The 22194-nt window shown below is 43.5% G+C and overlaps 1 protein-coding gene across 7 annotated transcripts in view; it reads left to right on the top strand.

The window, feature by feature from the left end:
• NEDD4L (NEDD4 like E3 ubiquitin protein ligase) overlaps positions 1-22194 on the top strand; it is a 345052-nt gene that overhangs the window by 133287 nt on the left and 189571 nt on the right. Inside the window, exon 1 of one of the 7 annotated variants that reach the window (XM_067015218.1) lies at positions 2529-3373. The exons of 4 other annotated variants lie outside the window; for them this stretch is intronic. The gene's annotated coding sequence lies outside the window, so the exon portion shown is untranslated. Of the gene's footprint in view, positions 1-2528; positions 3374-5084; positions 5108-22194 lie in introns of those variants that run through there. 2 more of the 7 variants (XM_067015216.1, XM_067015221.1) reach the window with 2 other exon arrangements.

The raw sequence follows: 22194 nt of genomic DNA, 5'->3' as shown, positions 1-22194 counted from the left end.
TTTGACACTAAGATTAAAGGAATGGTCCAGGATCACAGGTGACCCCCGATTCTCAACACTGCTGAGTGTGTGTCAGGTGCACCGTTGATTTAGTACCAAGAGGGGAGAGTGGCAGGCACGTTCCTTGATGACTTTCCCGTGAGAGGCTTGCCGACTTGGGAAAGGTTAAGGTGTTGAGTTGCCTTAACTAGAGCAGAGAAGGTCGTTGGTAGCATCACTAGGGCTGATTCTCAGGTCTCCTGACTCCCCCAGTTTAGTTTCGTGATTCTGGTTAGTCCTCTGACAGTTGCCCACCCGCTGTGCTGTCTTTTTTTTTTTTTTTTTTTTTTTTCTAGGCTGCCTTGATGGGCTTTGAAGTGTCCACCTGGGTCCTTTGTCCCCTGCCTAGCCCAATGCAAACATCAGTGCTTTCTGCTCAATTGATTTGTGGGGATGCAGCCCACAGGTGCCTGTATCTGTCTTTCACTGGAGTTCTGCCACCGTCTCTTCGTGCTGAAAGGTGCTGTGCTGGCAGCAGAACACAGCAGCTTGGACCTCCAGAAACTTACCATCATTTACTAATGTGAGCTCAGCCTGGCCTTTGAACGTGGGCCTCAGATTTCTAGATTGGGGGTCAGGGCAAGGGAGATCCTTTAGTGTATAGAGTTGTCTTTCTGCCTGCTTGCCTAATATCTGATTGTTTCAAGGAATTGGCGTCCAAGTCGGATATTGTCATGTTCCAGGACGACATACCAGCCTGTGTGGCCTTGGCGGTGTGCTTGAGTTGTTTGCAGAGGTTTTTAAAGTAAAGGACCTAAGAAGAGAGCAAGGCCAGTGTATGGGGTAGAGGGGGTGGAGCGCTCCTGTGTGGCCCGTATTTTTTGATACAAGCTATTTCATGTATGAGCCATTTCACATACGAAAGTGTACATCTGATGGAAAGACAGAATGTACTAAAATTTACCGCTTTAAAAAGTAAAATGTACCTCTTGAATGAGTCTAGAGTAAAACTGAACTAAATAGCAAACAGATACTTAATTTTATAGTTGTTGCAAATATCATCTTGGGGTAATATGGGTGAAAAAGGCAGGATGTTTTATGTAGGATAAAGTCCTGATATTTCGTATGTTCTTTTGTTCCTGAAAGAGGCATCTTCTTCTCTTATATGCCAAGCAGATGCTGCTACTACATGGAGAAAGATTTGCCAGCTGTGGTACAGCCGGTCACTCAGGCCTTTTCACAGCTGCCTGTAAAACCCATGTGTGCTGTCTTCTCCCTCAGTACTGGCTTAGAAATCGCTAGCAGCGCTGTAGAGCGTATCCCAGTGACACCGCTTACCTATGAATTTTCCCGTTTCTTCTTTCTCCACGACCTTCACTTCCTCTGGCAAATTCTTCCCAAGGTTGGTTGCTGCTCTTCAGGGCCCCCTGGACTTAGATGTATTTGCCCAAGATTGATGAAGGTTTTGGACACGTGAAGTGGTTAAGAGCATTTCATGGCAGTGTCACCAGCTTGGTAGCTCTTTGTTTGTGACCTGATTTCCAGCATATTCTGTCCTCCAGCTGCAGAGATCCTCTTCCCGGAACCCACCCACGTCTTGCTCACTGGTCAGGGCTGTCTCTTCTTTGAGACGTCCTGGATCTTCAACTGTTCTGTTCACTTGGTAGTAGAGGTACCTTCCTCCTAATTTTTCAGGAGGATTGGCTCTTGGCTGTTACGTTTTGGGGACACACTGGTGTTTTGCTTCTCTTTTTTCCATCTGAATCACTGGGTGTTGGATGCGGGAATGAGGTGGTAGTGAATGAGGAAGTCTGGAAAGATGATTCGGGTTGGCAAGAACAAAGGTTGTCCTAGAGCGGCCAAAGCAGCTGGGATTCAGATGGACTGCCTCTTGGGGAGAATGGACTGGGGACGCGTGGGTCTCACAGCTGCAGTGTGTAGGAGCCACCACCAGAGGGTGATGGCGGCTCTTTGGCCCAGCGGGGCTCTGCACTCCCCCTCCCGCAAGATCTCTGAAAGCATAGCCTTGAACAGGTGCTCCTGCCCCTGTCTGTCGCTCAGATTAAAGAGTGGGGATTCCATTTTGATAAATAATTGCCTTTTTAAAGGGAACATTAAAGAAAAAAAGACCTCTGGGCTCAATTAAGAGCCTATTCTTTTCCTAAATACTCTGCTCTCAAACGTGGGCCTGCTCTTGGCCTTGAAGTGGGAAGTTAGAGGGAACTGGGGACAGAAACCTGCTGTAATGTGGGCTGCAACTTGGTGTCCCCGGCAGGATTGGGGCTGGGGGGCCTATATGACCTATCTTTGACTGTTGTATGCAAAAGTGATTTTTAAATTGGCCCCCCTAACTTATTGGAGACGTCGGTTTAAAATAGTAGGAGAAACATCATTTGCTGTTGGCCATGCGTTGGATCAATTTTTCAACGGAGGGAAGGTGACGGGGTGTCTGTGGTTGATTTAGGACAGCCTTTTAGAACCCCTGCTGCTGAGGGCTGATCAGATACGTCACAGATCCAGGAAGGATCCTTTCCGCCCGGGATCTCACTGATACCACAGTCCAGGAAGGACGTTTCAAGGCTCCGTTTCTATCGATGAGGAAGCCAGAGGTGCGTTAGGCCAGGAACTTGCCCAGTGTTCCCCAGCTAGTAAGGTGGTGGAGGTGGAATCCAAAGTTAGTTCCGTCTGATGAAAATATATGCTCATTCCGTATCTATAATGACACTGAAGCAATTATTTAAACAGTAGCGTCCAGAGCGGTTTCTTCTCTCCTGGAATGCCCTTCCTTTCAACACTAGCATGAACATTTGGGGCGGGGAGGAGATGCCATTAATTTTCAGGAAGGGACAATTCTGTATGCCTTGGGGTTCCAAAGGTTCCAGGGTCACCTGTGAGTTGGCTGATAACGTTCCTGTTTTGCTGCGGCGACAGTGTTGTGGGGTGCGGTTTGAATTGTTTCTGGCATTGCTTGAACCCGCAAAGTTCCCCCTCTAGTCTCTAGTTCTGCTGCCTCGGATGAGCCGCTTCCATCTCCCCCGCATCTGAAGCTGCTGCCCATTTGAGCGAGGCGGCGGCGGCGGCAGCTCCCAGACCAGACCGGCTGCAGCACGGCACGGGCACCGACCGGTACAGCTCTGGGGCGTCTGGGGTGGGCGGCTCTCAGCAGGGCCCTACCTGGGCGGTAACTGCCGCAGAGCCGTCCCCTCGCCCCTCCCTGGGACGCGGCACCTCCTGCTCCAGGCTGTTGATCACCTGTCGACAGGGGGACCGGGCTGAGTCCAGGATTCCTCCTCGCTGCTGCTGTTGTCAGGGGAAACCGACAGCCGGCTGCATCTAGACCAGCTTCGCTCTATCCCTCTCCCCTTTAAAGTGAGGTCATCCTGCCTGGCATCTGGTAAGTGCCACAAAGGATTCTGTTTTCCTTGGTTAACATCAAGAAAAATGTTCTCTTATAATAGATCCATTAGCTTTAATCTAAGTGTGCCAGGATTTGGGGAATTGTTCGATCCTTCTCCTTCTCTCTCTCTCTCTCTCTCTCTCTCTCTCTCTTTCTCTTTCTCTCTCTCTCCCTCCATCCCTTCCTTCTCTTTTTCTTTCTTTTTTCTCTCTCTTTCTGTTTCTTTTTCTTTCACTCTTTTTCTCTTCCCCACTCTCTCTCTTTCTCTGTTTCTTTCACTCTTTCTCTCTCTCTCTCTGTCTCTCATGTCCATTAAACATTGTTTTGCATGATTCAGAAATCAAAATATAGACAGTGAAAAATTATTTGTGTTTAACCTGTGTCTTGTTTGAAACCTATTTTCTTTTCAGTGCACTGAAAAATTATTATACAGCTACTGCTCTGGTGCCTCCCTCCCCCATCACCCCTTTATGAATAAATTACTGCATTTGTCATCACCGTGTTCCTGAAATGTCGAAAATAAACACAGTGCAAGGGATCTGTCATGCAGAGTTGGGAAATTTGGTACAAAACCCCAGGTGAAATGAGGACAGATCTTACATTTAAAAACATTTTTTTAGACTTCATTGTGTATCAAGTTCAATTTAAAGCATAGCAAATGCAGTCAAGAGGTTGAGGTAGGACACATGTCCGCCTCTTTATTGGTTTAGATTTACCTCCTGGGATACAATCACCTTCCTTGTTTGTTTTATAACCTTCACAGGAAGTGCTTGAGGACGTCACATGACTCCTAACTTTAGTTTTCACTTGTGTTCAGAGATTACATGCTTTTGCTCTTATATGGATAGATACTCAGTTATGAACTTTAAAAAATTGTAGATGAGGTGCCTGACGGCCGATTAGATCATTGTTCATTGTCTTTTCCCTACGTTCCTCAGCCTCCAGACCTAGAAACTTGTGTTCCCTTTAAGAGAAAAGAAAAGCAGCCCTTACATTTTCTAGACTCGGAGTTAAAGAGTACTCGGGTTTAACGTCATTAAAAGAAATGAATCTCCAGGAACCTATTGTCTTTCCATTTGAGGTTAATCTCACTAACAGGAACTAGTGTGGTTATACATTTTTACACTTCAGTCACAAATAAGGCTCTGTGGCGAATATGTAATTGCATTATGTAATACTGGAATGGAAAACCAGGAGAGTGGTTGCTCTTTTAGGGTGAGTCTATCCATAAACGATGAGAAACTCGGGCTGCCTTAGACCAAGGATGAGCGAGGAGCTGGTGCTGCTTGTTATGAGTCATGAAAGGAAAAAGGAGCATGTACAGTAGCTTGAGGCATGTCAGAAGGAACACTTGTCAGAAATCTGCAGTTGAACTTCTCACCCTGTTTGTTTGATGGTAACTTCTTGCTGTACCTGAGAGTAGAGTGACATTGGGTCCCTGGATGCAGAAGCAGCAGCACAGCCGCTCTAATGGAGAGGGACCCGCCATCCTTTTGGTGTGGGACTTGCAGCTCTAGAGTCAAACCCATCACCTTAAAAGGAGATGTTTCCCTGGAGAAATGGAAAATCACTGACACAGACCCCGCAGACTTCACCTTTTTATACTTCCTCACCTGTCCTCTCCCTTGAATGTGAGGGGACAGTTGCACCTCATGAGGGGTAAGGAAGAACAGAAAGTAAACCCGAGAGAATTAGCTGCGGCTCTGGATGGAGGACAGTGGTGGAAGAAAGGCAAGAGATGCCCCCGCTCCCTCCCGAGACGCCCCCGTTTGGCTCTGCCCCTCCCGTGCTATTGCGGTGCCCTTCTCCTGGAATGACCCAAACCGGGTCATTGTTTGGCAACAAGAGGCTGTAACTTTATCTAAATGAATTTTTGCCGCTTGTGAACTCTCATTCCTGCCAAGGGGTCCGGGCGCCTGGTTAATGATCTTTAATGTGAATGATTCTGTGCCATGATTAGCATTTAGCTTGGTTAGGGCCCCACGGGCTGAACTCTGTGGTCCTCCTGTGTGATTGAGTCTCTGTGGGAGCTGGGCACAGCCGGTTCTCCCTTGATGTGTGCTCCTTCCACGGGGGTGGGGGCTTGGTGGGAGCCGGAAGAGGTGGAGCCAAGATCTTGCGCAGAAGGAGCAGCTGCAGAGCGCTCTGCGTGGCGGAGGACTCCCGGCCGGCTTCCGGGCTCTGGGATCCCCAGCTGACCTTGCGAGCCTTTCCACTGAGCCTGCTTTAGGGACTTCTGTCCAGGTGGTGCTGATGTTGGGTGATCGGCGCCTCCCAGCCGCAGGTGTTGACTGCCTGGGTCTCTTTAAAGTCACCTTGGCAACCGTCTGTGCTTCCCAGCTTCTTTCTGTTAAGACACCCGTTGGCATCCTTCTGTGAAGGAAGGAGGCATTTGGATGCAGTTTACGGGGTGGATAGAGTTCGCCCTTTTCTTCTGACCTAAATAGGTTGTGCAGGTGGCTTCTTCGTGGTCACACTGACACCTACAGAAAGAGAAGAAATCAGCTTTCATAATCACAAAAATGAGAAATGACCTTTTTTATGATAAGAAACAAGGTTTAAAACCAGTTATTATAAATCCAGTGGCAGCAACCCGCAGTCTCTCAGGTTTCCCTTAAGAGCTTACTCATCCTGTTCCACTGTTGCTTATAAAATATTCCTCTCCAGCCCACCCCTAAATTAAGCAGAGTGACATATAAAAAAACCTCGACACGTGCTGAAAGCATTTATAAGGAGAGCACCTACTCCCATTAGACCTTTCCTCTCTCCCTGGCCTTAGTTTTCTTCTAGGGAGTGGGGTGTGTTTTAATTGCTGGTGGCAAAATGGTCCTTGGGCAGCGTGTCCCCGTGGTCCTCGGAGGCGGAATGCGGGTGGGTTGGGTGACACCTAGTGGTCATGAGTTGTCCATTTTGGCCTCCTTCCGAGACCAACTTCTGCCTTGTGCTTGGCTGTTCTGGCTGCTGGTTGTAGAATCTGATGTTTACTTTAGAATCCTGGCATGGAGAGGATGAAGAATGATCTCTAACGCTTGTTTCTAGGGAGTTATCGAATCCATACTTTTTTTTTTTTTTTTTTTTGGTTTTAAAAGTACAAACTCATAACAGTTGAGGGGGAAAAAAACCCATAATTTTGCTTCTTTGGTCATCCACAGTGATAATATGTTCTGAGATAGATACTGGTTTATATGGTCTAGTAAAAGATTTTTTAGAAGCCATTTAATCCACATTGAAATCTTACATTGCTATTGAAATAATATTACGTCTATTTATTTATGTGTATCATGAATTGCTTCAAGGCAGTGCTTCTCAACCAGGGTTGATTTGGCCTCCTCCCACCCAGGGGACGTTTGGTAGTGTTTTGGAGACATTTTTGACTGTCCTTGCCTGAGGACAGGCCAGGGATGCTGCTCAACCTTCTGCAGTGCACAGGACAGCCCTCTACTACAAACAGGTATCAGCCAGCCTCAGCAGTGGCAAGGCTGTCAAACCTTGCTTTCAGGAATGTGCAAAATCAGAAATGCCGTGGAAAATCTGAGAGCTCTGAGTAGCCTTATCCATAAAGAGTAAAAGTTTAATTTTTGCGAGAGTGCTCGGTTGGGCCAGGTTGAATTAACAAATTAGTGGAGCATGTGATTTATATAACATAGCAGTAATGTAGTACATTTCTTTCAAGTTCAAATGATCGGCCCAGTGTCTTATTTTAACATAATGTGTTTAGTTGCTGCTTGGTAGTTTGCAAATATGAACGACCTGAATGGAGCGTTAGTTTTCATTGTCAGGCAGGAAAAGCGCTCTCCGTTTGCGGTGGAAATCACTCCACGGCAGCTGGCGGGAAGACCTTGTTGTCTGAGTCCCTCTGTGGCCGGTGACGGTAGCGGGATATCCCTGGCGTTAACCTCGCCGTAGAGACTGAAATAAGAAAGGATTGCGGAATTTCAGATACGGAAGGGGGTCTCAAGAGTCAATTTAGTCTAACACCTTGTATTTCGAGATAAACTCTAGCCCAGAAAGATTAACTTCCCTTTTCGAATCCTTCTGATGCGGTTTCTACCTCAGTTCAGTTCTTGTGGAAATTTTTGCCTGTTTATTGAATTCATTTTCCATTAGTCATGTGTTCATTTTCGACATCTTTTGTTGTCATCCTGCCTTGCTCTTTGAAAACGTCAAGGTTAACTTTTTATGTGTTGACTTCTTGATGCCTGGATTAGATTAAACCAACCTTAGGGATGGGACAATGACTCGCTCAGAGAAGTGTTTTGTAAGTTTCAGTCCCCAAGAAGCTATTTGTTGTCCTGAGTTATATGACACCCAGCTTAGCATGACTGAACCAGTCTTAGTACCTAGAACTCACTTCTGGGTTGCTGTTTTCCATATAACAACTCACTTTTCATACATGGAAACTCATTATGTATTTGATAAATGTAGGTTCTCTTAAGATGGTGGTTACTGTAACTATAGATCAGGATTGGTCTGTTGAAGGCTGAGTCTTGATGGTGATTTCATCCAATGTTTGCATTTTTGGGGGGCTTAGCATGCCTTGAGAAGCATCATTTTAGTCTCTTATGCTTGTATTTATTATATTTGCTTAAATAACCTTCCTGTGGTTGAATTTTGAATTGAAAGAAAACCAGAATTGCATCCTGGAACAGGAAAAGGACATTAGGGAAAAACTGGACATTATGGAATAAAGTATGGACTTTAATGACGATATATTAACCTTGATTCATTAATTATGACAAATGTACCAGGCCAATGTAACCTGTTAATAATGGGAGAAACCAGATATGGGATATATAGGAACTCTGTGTACTATCTTTGCAATAATTCTGTAAGTCTAAAACATTCTAAGGTTAAAAGTTTATCTTTAGGGCTTCCCTGGTGGCGCAGTGGTTGAGAATCCGCCTGCCGATGCAGGGGACGCGGGTTCGTGCCCTGGTCCGGGAAGATCCCACGTGCCGCGGAGCGGCTGGGCCCGTGAGCCATGGCCGCTGAGCCTGCGCGTCCGGAGCCTGTGCTCCGCAACGGGAGAGGCCACAACAGTGTAAGGCCCACATACCGGAAAAAAAAAAAAAAAAAAGTTTATCTTTAAAAAATTGCTGTCATTTTGTTAAAGGATAGAGTAGTAAATTTTATTGTTTCATTTTTCTTTGGGATAGACTGCTGCTACCAAGTTCAATTCCTTGTTTGCCTCTTAGCTTTTTGCTTCGGATAGCCATGAAGTGCCCCTTTCCAAAATGTGCCCAAATCAGTTTGAGTAACTTTTTCAAACCATATCATGTGATTTTAATTAGGCTGCCATTGCACTGACTCATTTCTAGGTGGTATATTTAAAAGACTAGACAGATTTTTCAGGTTAAAAAGTTACATCAACAGAAAGTGTATTTGTAGGTGCCAATTGAATTAGTATCGGCTGGGAATGCTACCAGCAATGTGCTAGTTGGACAATGGGATGAGTCCTCTTTTTTTGCTGGGCCTCCAAAGGCATCTGGGTGACAGATGTCCCTGTCTCATTGCAGCCTCGTGTAACTCAGTGCCTCTAAAACTGGAATAAGGAATCATGGGTTCATCAAGCCATAAAATATATACGTGGGTCTATTGTATTTGATAAGTCACTAAAAATGTTATTTTCGTGTTAAAACCAACATGGGTGTATTGTGGAGTAAATAAAAATTAGAATGAATTTTTAAAGTTCTTCCTGAAATTGGTGGCAGCGTCCTCAGGCCCTCAAGTGGTAGCCACCACCCCACTGCTCTGTTGTGTGGGTGCTGGGGACCGTACAGAAAGCACTGGATGTGGAGATAGACGGACTTGACTTTGAATCAGTTTGAGTCAGTTCCTCAGCTATAAATTGGCATAACTGTCATCCTGCAATTTTGTTGTGAAGACAGAATGAGATAAGATATATTTGCATAAAGTAAGATCTGTACAGATGCTGAATATGTTACTTTATACAATAGTAAGAGGCAGCCTCCCTCTGCACTTGTAGGTAGAGGTCATATTAAGAATGTTGACATTCACTTTGGTGGACAAAGGTTGGCTTTGGTGCCAACCCATGCTCTCTCTCTCTCTTGCTTGGTGTGCATGTGTTAATAATGTTGGATAAAGAAGGTTACTTAGAAAGTTGATTTTTTTTTTAGAAATTATTCAAACATGTACAATAATGGAGAAAATTACATGATGGCAAACAGCATAATGAAATCCCATCACCCAACTTCAACAGTTATTAACACTTTGCCATTTTTATTGCTATAGAATGCAGTTTAATATTTCTTTGCAATTCTTTTAACCTTAGCATTATATCCCGTTAGGGATGTAGGGTGAAAAACATGTTTGAAAGGCAAGTAAAATAATATTTCTCTGTATGATTGCACCACCAACTTGATCCATTGTTGGTTTTATTTGTTCCACTTTGGTTTTTTCCTAAATTTAATTTTCTTTTTTAATTGACTGAGTCATAACTATAATATTAGTGATACTAAGTCAACCTTCCATCCCTATCCCCCATACAGGTAACCATCTTTTGTTAGATTTGGGGTTGTCCCTCTATTGTCCTTTTTGGAAATGGAAGCAAATATATGAGTATATTTTGTATTCCTTATTACTCAGAAAGTAGCAGAATATATATACTGTTCTGAGCCCTAATTTATTTATTTTTTCACTTAGAACTGTATCCTAGAGCTCACTCAGTATATAGAGCACTTCCTGTGTTTTTCCCAGCTGTGTCAGTACACCCTCGTATGGATGTACAGAGCTTATTCAGTCAGTCCCCTACTGAGGGACACTTGGGTTGTTCCTAGACTTGTCCATTGTTTTCCAATAAATAGCCTTGTGTGCACGTCATTTTGTATTTTTGTCTAAACATTCCAGTAGGGATAAGGGGATAAGACAAAAGAGGCACGTACATAAATTCCTTTTCTCTTGTCTTGTAGAAGGATAGCTCCTCAACAGCCCTTCATTCCCTCCAGCTCTGGCCTCCCCTTTGATACCAGATGTAACAGGTGAAGCTCTTCAAGCTATAAACCTCCCTTTCCGCTCCAAGTTTTTAAAGCTGGAAAGAGACCTTGAGGATGGGCCCATCTTCCTTGTGTTGATAGATGAAGAGCCAGAGACCCGGAAAGCAAGGGGAGAGCTTTGAGCCCAGTTCTCCTGTGCCCCGCCCTGCTCCTCTCTGCCCTCCATTGGCCAGGCTGTCCTTGAAGGCAGTGTTACTCAAAGCTTGGTCCACAGACCGGCAGCATGACTGGGGGGCTTGCTAGAGATGCAGAATCTCGGGCCTTGCCCCAGAGGTACTGAATCTAGAGTCTACTTTTAATTGGATTCCCAGACGACTAACAGTCAAGTTTGAGAATGCTGCTGTGGTAGCTGCCTTCAGACACAGCTGTGGTTTATCAACAGGGATGGTACAGGTCATTTCCAGCAAGTGGACTCACCCCCTCCTCCTGACGCACCCCTCCCATCTGCCTGTCCCTGCCCTACACTGACCCCCCCCGCCCCCCATAAGGGGTTCAGCATTGATCTCTTCAGGGGCGGGGTCTTTTCTGGTTATTCAGCTTCCATTTCCCATTCACATGCGGCCTTTGTCCTTCTGGATTTACCTCTGTTCTATCACGCTCCCCATGTCAGGAAACTGCCCTTACTTTTGTTTCATGACTCTGTTCATACTAATTTGTGTATTTATTGAGTTTACTGTGCATCTGCTCACCACTGATGTTAAGGGCTTTTAAAATGCTTGCTATTGTGTAAAAGTCCCATTATTTTTATTGTTATTGTTACTATTTTTAGTTCCATTTCTTCACTTTACTACTGCTGTGGGGTGTATATCTATATCCATACCTATAACTATAACTGATATTTGGCCTCCATGCATACTTGATTAACTTAATTGGAAATTACTCCTTAAATCTTCCACAAACTGAATTGGCAGCTACAGTGACTACAAGTGGTGAAATCATTGTCTGAATAGAAATAAGATCCTTCTACTGTTGGATTCACTATTTCCAGTCTCTCTTACATTTGAGTTTTGGAAGGTCAAGTTTTGGAAAGTGGAAGTAATAATTTATCTAGATTCAGTGCTGAGGTTTAGTACACTGGAGGAAAGATTTTAGTATAATAATACACAGTGTTGGTAAATGTACAGGAATAAGTAATTTTTTTTTAAAGGCAGCTTTTTATACTAAGAAACAGATGATCATTTTTTCTAAACTATGTCAGCTGCACTCAAATTAGTAAATGTTAAAATAACTATGACTGGTAAAAACATTTTTTAGATTCTTTTTACTTTTTATATAATTAAACGAAATTCTCCATTTAGTAGTTGATCTCTCAGATAAATTAAGTCTTGCCAGACTGTCTGAGGAGATAGTGAATCAGACCCTAAAAACTTGTAGCATTTGAAAAATAACAACTATGTACTGCAGTTTATAAGGGCATAATTAAGGAAAATTTTTCAGTATTTTAAAATTTGTGCTAGTAAATTTTATCCTGGTTTAGGTGAATCCAGTTCAAGTCAGCTGCTGTGAAAAATAAAGTCGTTGCTTCTAGTCACAGACAATAACCAGTGTCAAAGAATGACTTTTAATTTTTAAAAAAATTCAACCTCTTTTGAATTCGAAGGCCTAGTTGACCTTATTAACATCCGCACTCCACTTTTTAGGTACTAATACATTTATGAAATCGTTCAGGATGATTCATTTTTTTTCACAAGCGTTTTTTTGCTTTTGGTGTGACAGGTGATTATCTGGAATACAAAGAGGATTAAGTCCTTTGACTCCTAGATACTTAGACTTCTTCACTGGGCAAGGTATCTTGGGATCACTCTAGCCAAGTAAATGAATAGGCATCTAAATAGATGAAAGTTACTCTTATTACGATATTTGACATTACGTTGACTGACAGGTTGTGATGTATGAGAATTGCATGTTTCTGAGCTTTAGCTAGTGTTTTGAAAATTAGGTTAAGAATTTCCATAATGTTGATAACTTTAAACATTCATCACATAAAAGGTTTCGTGAGTATTGTACATCTTTGTGAGAGTCAGTTATGTAAAATTTGAAAAAAGGAAGAAGGTACTAAAACACTAGAAAGGAGATCAAATTCAAATAGTTTGTGAGGTGAAATGAAACTCTCCAACTGTAAAATCTGACAGAGTACAGTGAAGAAGGAAAGAAAAAATAGATTAAAAAATAAAAAGTAGGAAAGAGAGGAACTCAACATTATATCAAGTAGAATGTGTATCAGATGCAAATATCCAATAGCCCATGAGCTCTTCGATACAAGATATTTGGGTTGAGAGTTAAAGTATTTGAGTAAGTATTATCTTATGAGTAACCTCAAGATATTCTAAGATGATCTAAGATCCAGTATACTGAGTAGTGTAGAATCAACGGTAGGTGTGCTCATTCACTATGACCCATTCGTGCTTTCTACTAGTTAGATCATTAGTCCTCTTTAATTGCTAGTGAACCAAGGTGGTTTTATGGTCACCAGCATCTAGGTAGTACTTAAAACACTGAGCTAACTAACCCTTCTGGTAATCTGTTATGTTCACAAATGGCCAGAGGAATAACAGAGATTAAAGAAAGATAAATACAGTCATCTGGCAAAGATATTTGGCCTTTCTCAAAATGATGGAGGGGCTTCCCTGGTGGCGCAGTGGTTGAGCGTCCGCCTGCCGATGCGGGGGAGGCGGGTTCGTGCCCCGGTCCGGGAAGATCCCGTGCCCCGGTCCGGGAAGATCCCACATGCCGCGGAACGGCTGGGCCCGTGAGCCATGGCCGCTGAGCCTGCGCGTCCGGAGCCTGTGCTCCGCAACGGGAGAGGCCACAACAGTGAGAGGCCCGCGTACCAAAAAATAAATAAATAAATAAAAAATGATGTAAGTTATATTTAGGAGAAGTGTTTTTGGTAAAAATATTTGAAAGTTTGTTTTATTGTCATAAGCAGCTTTGGGTCATCTTGACTAGAAGGAGGGGTGTGTGTAAGAGAGGAACGGGAAGAGAGGGAGAGGAACAGCTGTTACAGGCACTGTGGCATTTGTCAGCTGGGAGAAGGAAACGAGATGATTAAGTTAATTGGTGTCGAATAAGAATAGAAAACAATGTGGGAAGTACAAACTTGAAATTTCAGGGCTTTGCATTAGTCATTAGTTGAAAACTTAGAAGAAAATAATGGAAACCACCAGTAATTAAGAAAAGAAAGAAAATTATTACAAAAAAAGTCCCATATCCTTTTCCTTATGTTCAGGTAGAATGTCGTTCTGGTCCAGCCCAATTCCCCTCTCACTTCCTTTTGCACTCGCTCGGTCCTTGGCAAGTTGAACGGCCTCCGTTCCCTGTGTACGTCCTGAGTTTCTTTTCCTGTGTGCCATCCTTCAGGCTACCCCCCAGGTCCTCCTCCTCCTCCTGTGTGTCTGAGCCCGGCTCACCTGGTGAGCCCCAGTTCCCATACCAACTTCTGTATGAAGAATTATGAGGAATTCTTTTCATTACTCATAATTGAAATAGGGCGATTCTCAGAGGAATCAATGATGCTCCCCTCTGCGCTGACTGCGGGATTCCTTGAAACTTGGAGCGTAAGCGTGTTTAGTTGAGTTTGGTGAAATCAGTTTAAAGGTTACACCAAGTTTTCCACTTGGACGGAACCTCCTGTCTTCAGACCTCAGTCCTTAGAGGAGGGGATGAATCCATCTCTGCCTGAGGGAGTAATTCGAGAGTAGAGAGCCGTTGTTATGGTTTAAGATTTGTGGGAGAGATAATACCAAAAAGCGGAGAGAGGACTGTGAGAACAGAGGCAAGGGGACAGGCTATACCACTGAAGGGACAGCAGAACTGCTGGCTAGTCTGGAGGCGTTACGGGTGTATATGTTTGTGGGGAGGCCTTGGGGTGGGGGGTCCGTCTCTCCTTGACCTCATTAGGCACTCGCAGGAGCACTAACAAGCCTGCAGGAAGCAATCACGTTCCCACACGGGCACCTCGTGCATCATGACCACGGAACCCATTGACGGGATGGGAGGACGGGGGGACCCTCAGATACAGTCCTCCCACGCCTCCCTGCCCAAGAAAAGGTCCCTCCAAGTGCCTCTCTTCCCTCTTGCCCTTTGCCCTATGAAAATACACTCTAGTTCTGCTGTCTCCTCTCTTCTTTTTAAGCCTTAGCATGTAATTGTTTGCTAAGAATAGAAACAGAAGTATTTCCTCCAGAAAGTGAATTTTAAGTACTTCAAAAGATAATACGAGAATATCTGGAAATTCCAACACGCTCAGCCAGATTATTCCTTGACCGTGACAAGTAGCTGATTGGCATTGAACTTTGGCAAACACAGATTACTTACTCCATTTCCTTTTGACCGATGAAAGCCAGAATGCCGTGCAGAAAAGAGCCCGTCAACCAAAGACCTCATTTTAAAGATTTTTTTTTCCTGGAGAACTGAAAACAATTGCTTGTTTATAGCCAGTACTGGGCCTTGAATATGAACCTATGACTGATAGTTCTGGAGTGGTATCCCGTCCTGAAGGATGGGTTAAGGCAGGCAGGGTTACGTGCATACAGGACAGGTATGTAGACTTGATAGCTTAGGGCCCCCAAGACCTACTGCACTTTTTATTTATTTGTTTGTTGGTTTATTTATGGCTGTGTTGGATCTTCATTGCTGTGCATGGGCTTTCTCTAGTTGTGGCGAGTGGGCTTCTCATCGCGGTGGCTTCTCTTGTTGCAGAGCACGGGCTCTAGGCGCAAGGGCTTCAGTAGTTGTGGCATGTGGGCTCAGTAGGTGCGGCTCGTGGGCTCTAGAGCGCAGGCTCAGTAGTTGTGGCACACGGGCTTAGTTGCTCCGCGGCATGTGGGATCTTCCCAGACCAGGGATCGAACCCGTGTGCCCTGCATTGGCAGGCGGATTCTTAACCACTGCGCCACCAGGGAAGTCCCTACTGTACCTTTTTAACACATCTGAGACTTAGTAGCAGTGGTTCCCATGCCAACCCCCCTGTAATATTCTCAGGGACCCAGGCACACCCTTGACTTTGCCTCTGTACTCATACAGGCACTAGTGTCTTGACATCTGGCTGTTGATCAGGATATGCAGATCGCTTAGACAGGTGGTTATATGAGGTGAAATTGTGGTCCGATCCCTGAAAGCAGTGCATAGGGAAGGGATGTATTAAATTCCTCACTGGTTTCAGAGAACTTTGGGAACATTAAATGGTTCCCATTACCAAAGAGTTCCTGTTATAATCGGGCTTTAATAGTAACGTTTTGTTTACTGGGATTCACTGGGGAAAACATCTAGGAACAAAGAGAAAAATTAAACAGAGAACATGTTAAAAATTTCTTTTGGGGCTTCCCTGGTGGCGCAGTGGTTGAGAGTCCGCCTGCCGATGCAGGGGACACGGGTTCGTGCCCCGGTCCGGGAGGATCCCACGTGCCGCGGAGCGGCTGGGCCCGTGAGCCATGACCGCTGAGCCTGCGCGTCCGGAGCCTGTGCTCCGCAACAAGAGAGGCCACAACAGTGAGAGGCCCACGTACCACAAAAATTTAAAAAAAAAAAAAAAAAATTTCTTTTGGGTTTTGGTCCTTACCAGGACTTAGTGTAGCAACCCAAATAGAAGTATTTGCTTTAACCAACAGATAAATTATTAGCACGTTGGTCGTTTACACGAGTCAGAGCTTCTAAAATTTGTTCCCATAAGTAGATGGAGCCTTCTTCTCTGCCTGTTGTCCTAGGGTCTAAAAATGGAAACATGAGTCCAAACTCTTTCCAGATCGTAAAAATAATTTTGAATTAGTAGAGCATAAATGAATGTGGTTTTACTTGAGTGTCATCTTCAAGTTCCCCCAGCCATATTGGGTACTTGTAAGTCTTCTAAAGTTCCCTGTAGTGACGATTAAGGAAATGGTAGCTGCTTTGCTTCTGGCCTCAGACAGTTTTCTAATTAGGTCAGAGCCGCTCACCCTGGGATAAGCAGACACTTTCTCTGTCCCTTCGGCATTGATTTTTAAGAGTTGCTGTCTGAAGCAGTCACACAGACAGTTGGCTTCTTACATTGCTGAACCTGGGCACAGAGTGGGTTCTGAATCATTAGTTCTGATCACCTGAGAGTTTTGTATCAACCTGTCCTGAAGATGCAGCTCAAATGTGTTAGGGCGCATTCTTGCATTACTTAAGTTCGCTATCATGACAAATCTTTGTTGATTCAGGATCTTGTGGTGCCCTAGATTTGGAACGTTGTTCTGACTACAGGTAGAAGTTTTAATATTAGGCTAAATGTATACTGACTGCAACGTTTTTCCTGGTCGTAATTTTTTTTTTAAGAAAACCTGTATATGAATCAAGTCACTTTCCCCAAAATGTGAGATGCAGGGTGAAAACCTGCCAGTAAGGGAGATGATAGAATTTTGTTTAAACTTGGCCTCTGTTAAGGAAATGGTGATGACTCTTCCTCCTCCTTCCACTGGTTTATTAATCCTCTGCTCGTCAAATGTCAACTAGTGGATTCGTTCCATTGCCTGCTTGTATTGTGGCTCTTAAAATTTTCATCTTAGCTATTTTTCTTTCTTGTTCTTCATGAATGTTCTAAATATTGTAGAACATAGCACCTAGAAAGGGAAAGCTACCTTCATTATTAAAGAAGACGAAAAATAAAAGAATATGCATCATAGGAAATTTTTGGGAAAAAATTCCCAACTACATAAACAAAAATGAAGAACTAGGAAGGAAGAATTAAGATGTGACAAAGATAAAAGTTAGAATTAATAGAAGATAAGATTTTAAAGGATAAGTAAATCCAGTAGCTGCTTTTTTGAAAGGACCAATACACTAAACTCCCATCATCCTAACTGAAGTAAAGGAAAGGCAAAAATAGCTAACAGGCATGAGAAAGGAGACACAGGAGAGATTAATTGACTGTATAGGAAAACGCTACATGTAGCCCTCTGGAAACACATTTGAAAACGTCGAGTTGACTTCTCAGTAAAATACAAATTACCAGAATTGATTCAAGAAGCATGGAAAATGTGAAAAGACCAATTAATATAGAAGAGGTAGGAAAGGTGGTTAAAATTACTATTGAAAAAGGCACTAGGATTGCGTGGGTTTCGAGCTGAGTTTTATCTGACCTTTAAAAAACAGAAAATGTTACAGACCAATATTTATGAAAGTAAATGCAAAAATTCAAAATAACTTATTAACAAATAGACTCAATAGTTTATTCCAATAATGCTAGTGTGATTAAGTGTTAGGAACGCTTATCTCCATCATCCACTTTTGTACCCCAGCATTTTAAAGGAGAAGAGTTTATGACCAGGTCAGTAGAGGCTGAAGAGCCATTTGATAATTTAAGCAGCCATTCCTAATATAATCTAAAAAACTTATAGGAAGGGCTTCCCTGGTGGCACAGTGGTTAAGAATCCGCCTGCCAATGCAGGGGACGTGGGTTCGAGCCCTGGTCCGGGAAAATCCAAAATGCTGCGGAGCAGCTAAGCCCATGCACCACAAATACTGAGCCTGCGCTCTAGAGCCTGCGAGCCACAACTAGTGAGCCCGCGAACCACAACTACTGAGCCCACGTGCCACAACTACTGAAGCCTGTGCACACCTAGAGCCCGTTCTGCGCAACAAGAGAAGCCACCGCAATGAGAAGCCCGCGCACCGCAACGAAGAGTAGCCCCCACTCGCCGCAACTAGAGAAAGCCCGTGCCCAGCAACGAAGACCCAACGCTGCCCAAAATAAACAAACAAATAAATAAAACCAATAGGAATAAATAAATTACTTAAAGACTATTTATTACCCCCCCAAAACCAACCAACAGCAGATGTTTTCTAAAAGGCAAAAAGCACTGTTTCAATTAAAATTAGGAATTATAAAAGGATGTCTGCTTTTACAATTATTTGACATTGTCTTAGAGGTTCTAGTAAATGTTGTAAGACAGTGAAATGTTTGCATGTCTAGAAAATGCAAGAGCCTATGGTGGGGAAAAAAAACCTAAAGTCAATTGGAAAATTTTTCATGGTAGCTGGATAAAAATAAGTCTCTAAAATTGATCGTTTCTCTGTTTTGAAAACAAGCACCTGGAAATGGAAGTTAAGCCTTTCTTTTCTCAATAGCAGCAAATAACCTAGGAAGAAATTGACCAAGAATGGTGCCTGTATCCTTTTCAGTGAAGGATTTGAAATAAAAATATATACCATATATACATCAGTTATCCCCAAATTAATACATTTATTGCCATCCTTTTAGAGTTTCCAAAGCAGTAAGTTTTTCCTGTTTGTTTTCTCTTTTTTTTTAACTAAATGAAATAATCCTGAAGTGTATGTAGAAAAATAAATGCATAATACCTGTGCGGAGCACATTCAAATATGGAAAATAAAACCAGTGAGGGGGGGGCAAACCTGGTTGACAAGTGACCACAATATGCTACTAAGAAAGTCTGTGATCAGATCATTCTGTTATTGATACAGGATTACATAAATGGTCCAGTGCGGCAGAGCAGAGAGGACCCAGGACTGTGTGTCCTTAAGCAAGAGAAATTAATCCATAATAAGACAGACAGTTCAATACTGTTGAGGAAAGAATGCACGAGTTATTCAGTGGTGTTGGCACAGTCATGCCTTTATGGAGTGGGGGGAGATGAGCCTCTATCTTATAGTATAATCCGACATAAATCACAGAATCTTCAAAACCTTACATGTAAACAAGCAATTCAAGTTTATAAGGAAATATAAGAAACGACTTGTATAATCTTGGAATGAGGGAGAACTTAAGCAAGACAGTACTTGCAAGCTAGACAGTTGGGGAGGGGGGTGTATAACATGTATGACAGACAAGGGGTTACTGTCTATAACCCTTGTGAATTGGCAAGACAAACACCACTCGGGGAAAATGGACAAACAACATAAACATGCGATTCCCAGAGAGCAAATGCAGACAGCCAGGAAGCCTGTGAAAAGCAATCCGTATTTGCTAGGGAACTGCAGATTAAAACCACAATGAGAAGTTACTTTAAACTCATCAGCCTGGTTAAAAAAAAAGAAGAAACACTTCTTTTTTTTTTTTTTTTTTTTTTTTGTGGTATGCGGGCCTCTCACTGTTGTGGCCTCTCCCGTTGCGGAGCACAGGCTCCGGATGCGCAGGCTCGGCGGCCATGGCTCACGGGCCCAGCTGCTCCGCGGCATGTGGGATCTTCCCGGACCGGGGCACGAACCCGTGTTCCCTGCATCGGCAGGTGGACTCTCAACCACTGCGCCACCAGGGAAGCCCAAGAAGAAACACTTCTTGGTAGCAGGGATGTAGTAGAAGTGGTATTCTCGTAATACTGCCAGAAATGTGAATGATCATGCTTTATTTGGAAAGTAAAGTCGTAATGCATATTAAAATCAAACATTAAGGAGAAATGAAACATTTCTCCTTAGCAGCCTTTCTCCTGGACACCTATCTGTCTTCTAAAAATAGAAGTGTCTAGGGACTTCCCTGATGGTGCAGTGGTTAAGACTCCAAGCTTCTAATGCAGGGGGCCCGAGTTCTATCCCTGGTCAGGGAACTAGATCCCACACGCATGCCGCAACTAAGAGTTTACATGCTTCAACTAAGGAGCCCGCCAGCCGCAACTTAACACCCAGCACAACCAAATAAATAAAATATTTAAAAAAAAATAAAAATAAAAGTGTCTGTGCACAAAGGCATATGTAAAAGGCTGTTTATTGTACCATCACAGTGGCAAGGTTTGAAAACACAAATGCCCGTTGCTTGAAAAATGGCTAGCTTTTCTTTCTCATACCAGCCTGTGTTTGTTTTGATGCCCCGATGCCCTGTCGGGTTTTGTGAGGATATTAATTATGCATCTTTAAAATTCTTCTTCTTTTTCTGACTCTGTTTGTGTGCTCCCTATACAGACTCGTGCCCCTGGTGTTTCATGGCCTGGTTTTCTTCACGTGTTTGACGATTCTGGGTTGTCTGTTGGTCTTGGCATTTGTGAGTCCTGTTGGCCCCGTTTGCACCTGAGGAGCCTGGCACTGGTGTGTGTCAGGTTGAGGCCCTGGGTAGGACTTGGTAGGGTGGGCAGCAGGTGGCCTCTGACGTATGGCTGCTGCATGTCCTTCCTGGCCCTCTTTAGCTACTTGCACTTTCCAGACTTAGGACCACTGTCCTGCCTTCACCTGTATTAAGAAGGCAGTGACCACAGAAGCTAGAGGAAGCGAAGTTTCCTGATTAATCACCCTGATTGTTGCCCAGGGTCTCTCCAGTCCCTTGTATCAACTGACTCCTGAATTTCTGGCACCCAGAAATATTTCCACCAGTTTGGCGCTCTCCTGCGCACTCGGTGGCTCTGGTTTTGTTTTTCTGTCCATTCAACCCATCCCGTTTATGTTCAACTGATGATAGTCTTTCTGGGGGAATTCCCTGGTGGTCCAGCGATCAGGGCTCTGTGCTTCCACTGCAGGGGGCCCGGGTTCCATCCCTGGTCGGGGAACTAAGATATCCTGCAAGCCACGTGGTGCGGGAAAAAAAAAAAAAATTAGTGATGATAGTCTTTCCTCCTTCCCCAGAACTTCTGTGGTTGTGGTATTTAGTCTGGATGGAAGAGGGGGAGGTAGGAATGTGCGGTCAGAGGGCCATCTGGATACTAACTTGTATTTAATCTCTCTAAGCCTTAGTTTTCTCATCTGTAGAGCAGGGATAATACCAGTACCTATCTCCAAAGGTTATTGTTAAGATGAAAATAAGTGATACTCGGGCTTCCCTGGTGGCGCAGTGGTTGAGAGTCCGCCTGCCGATGCGGGGGACGCGGGTTCGTGTCCCGGTCCGGGAAGATCCCACGTGCCGCAGAGCGGCTGGGCCCGTGAGCCACGGCCGCTGAGCCTGTACGTCCGGAGCCTGTGCTCCGCAACGGGAGAGGCCACAGCAGTGAGAGGCCCGCCTAGCACCAAAAAAAAAAATAAGTGATACTCTTAAAGGGCTTAAAGCAGTGCCTGTCATGTAGTAACAATTGCACCAAAGTTAGCTGCTGCTATTTTCAAAAATGGGATCATGAGAGAGATACCAGATTGCAGTATGTTTTTTTCTTTGCAGTTAATATATCCATGATGCCATCCAACACCATGTTTTAAAAGCTCTGTGGTGTCTATTGATGTATCTATGTGTGCGTGTTTCTGTAAATAAATCCCTAGAGTTGAATTTCTGGATGAAAGGGCGTGAACATATACAATATACAGTATGATGTTAGACGATATTGAGGAATTGCCCTCCGAAGTATTATACTAGTTTCCCTGGCTCCATTGGTTGATGAGAGTACCAGTTTTTCCCATACTCAGTGTTACTCCATTTTATCAATCATTTAATCTTTGCCACTGTGGAAGGTAGAAATATTTTATGTCTTTAATCAGTGAGGTCGAGTATCTCTTCATATGTTTGTATTTCCTCTTTTATTCAGTGCTAATTTGCAGTCCTAGTCCATTTTTCCTTAAGGTTGTTAATTTTTCATTGATTTGTAAGAAGTCTTTGAAGAAAAAGGGGGTTTAACTCTGTATCTGTGATACGTTACACATGTTTTTGAAACATTGTATATCTTATATAGAAGCTTTCCATTTTAACATTGTGCTTTTAAATATGCCTTTTCTTTGGTTTCTTGGAAAGCTAACAACTGTTTATATAGCATTATTTCTTTGTTCAAAATAAGGCGTATTCTCCCTATAATTGTGAAAGTTATGCATACACATTTTTCTCAGTCTGAAAAAAGAAATCAGAAGGAAAAAGTTACTAGCCACAGAAAGAACATCACTCTTAATATTTTGGCATTTTCCTTTTAGTTGTCTTTTGGTAGGGAATGT

The sequence above is a fragment of the Kogia breviceps genome, chromosome 15 (assembly GCF_026419965.1).
Source record: "Kogia breviceps isolate mKogBre1 chromosome 15, mKogBre1 haplotype 1, whole genome shotgun sequence".
In the NCBI taxonomy this organism is placed as follows: domain Eukaryota; kingdom Metazoa; phylum Chordata; class Mammalia; order Artiodactyla; family Physeteridae; genus Kogia; species Kogia breviceps.
This window is presented reverse-complemented; position numbering and strand designations above follow the sequence as displayed.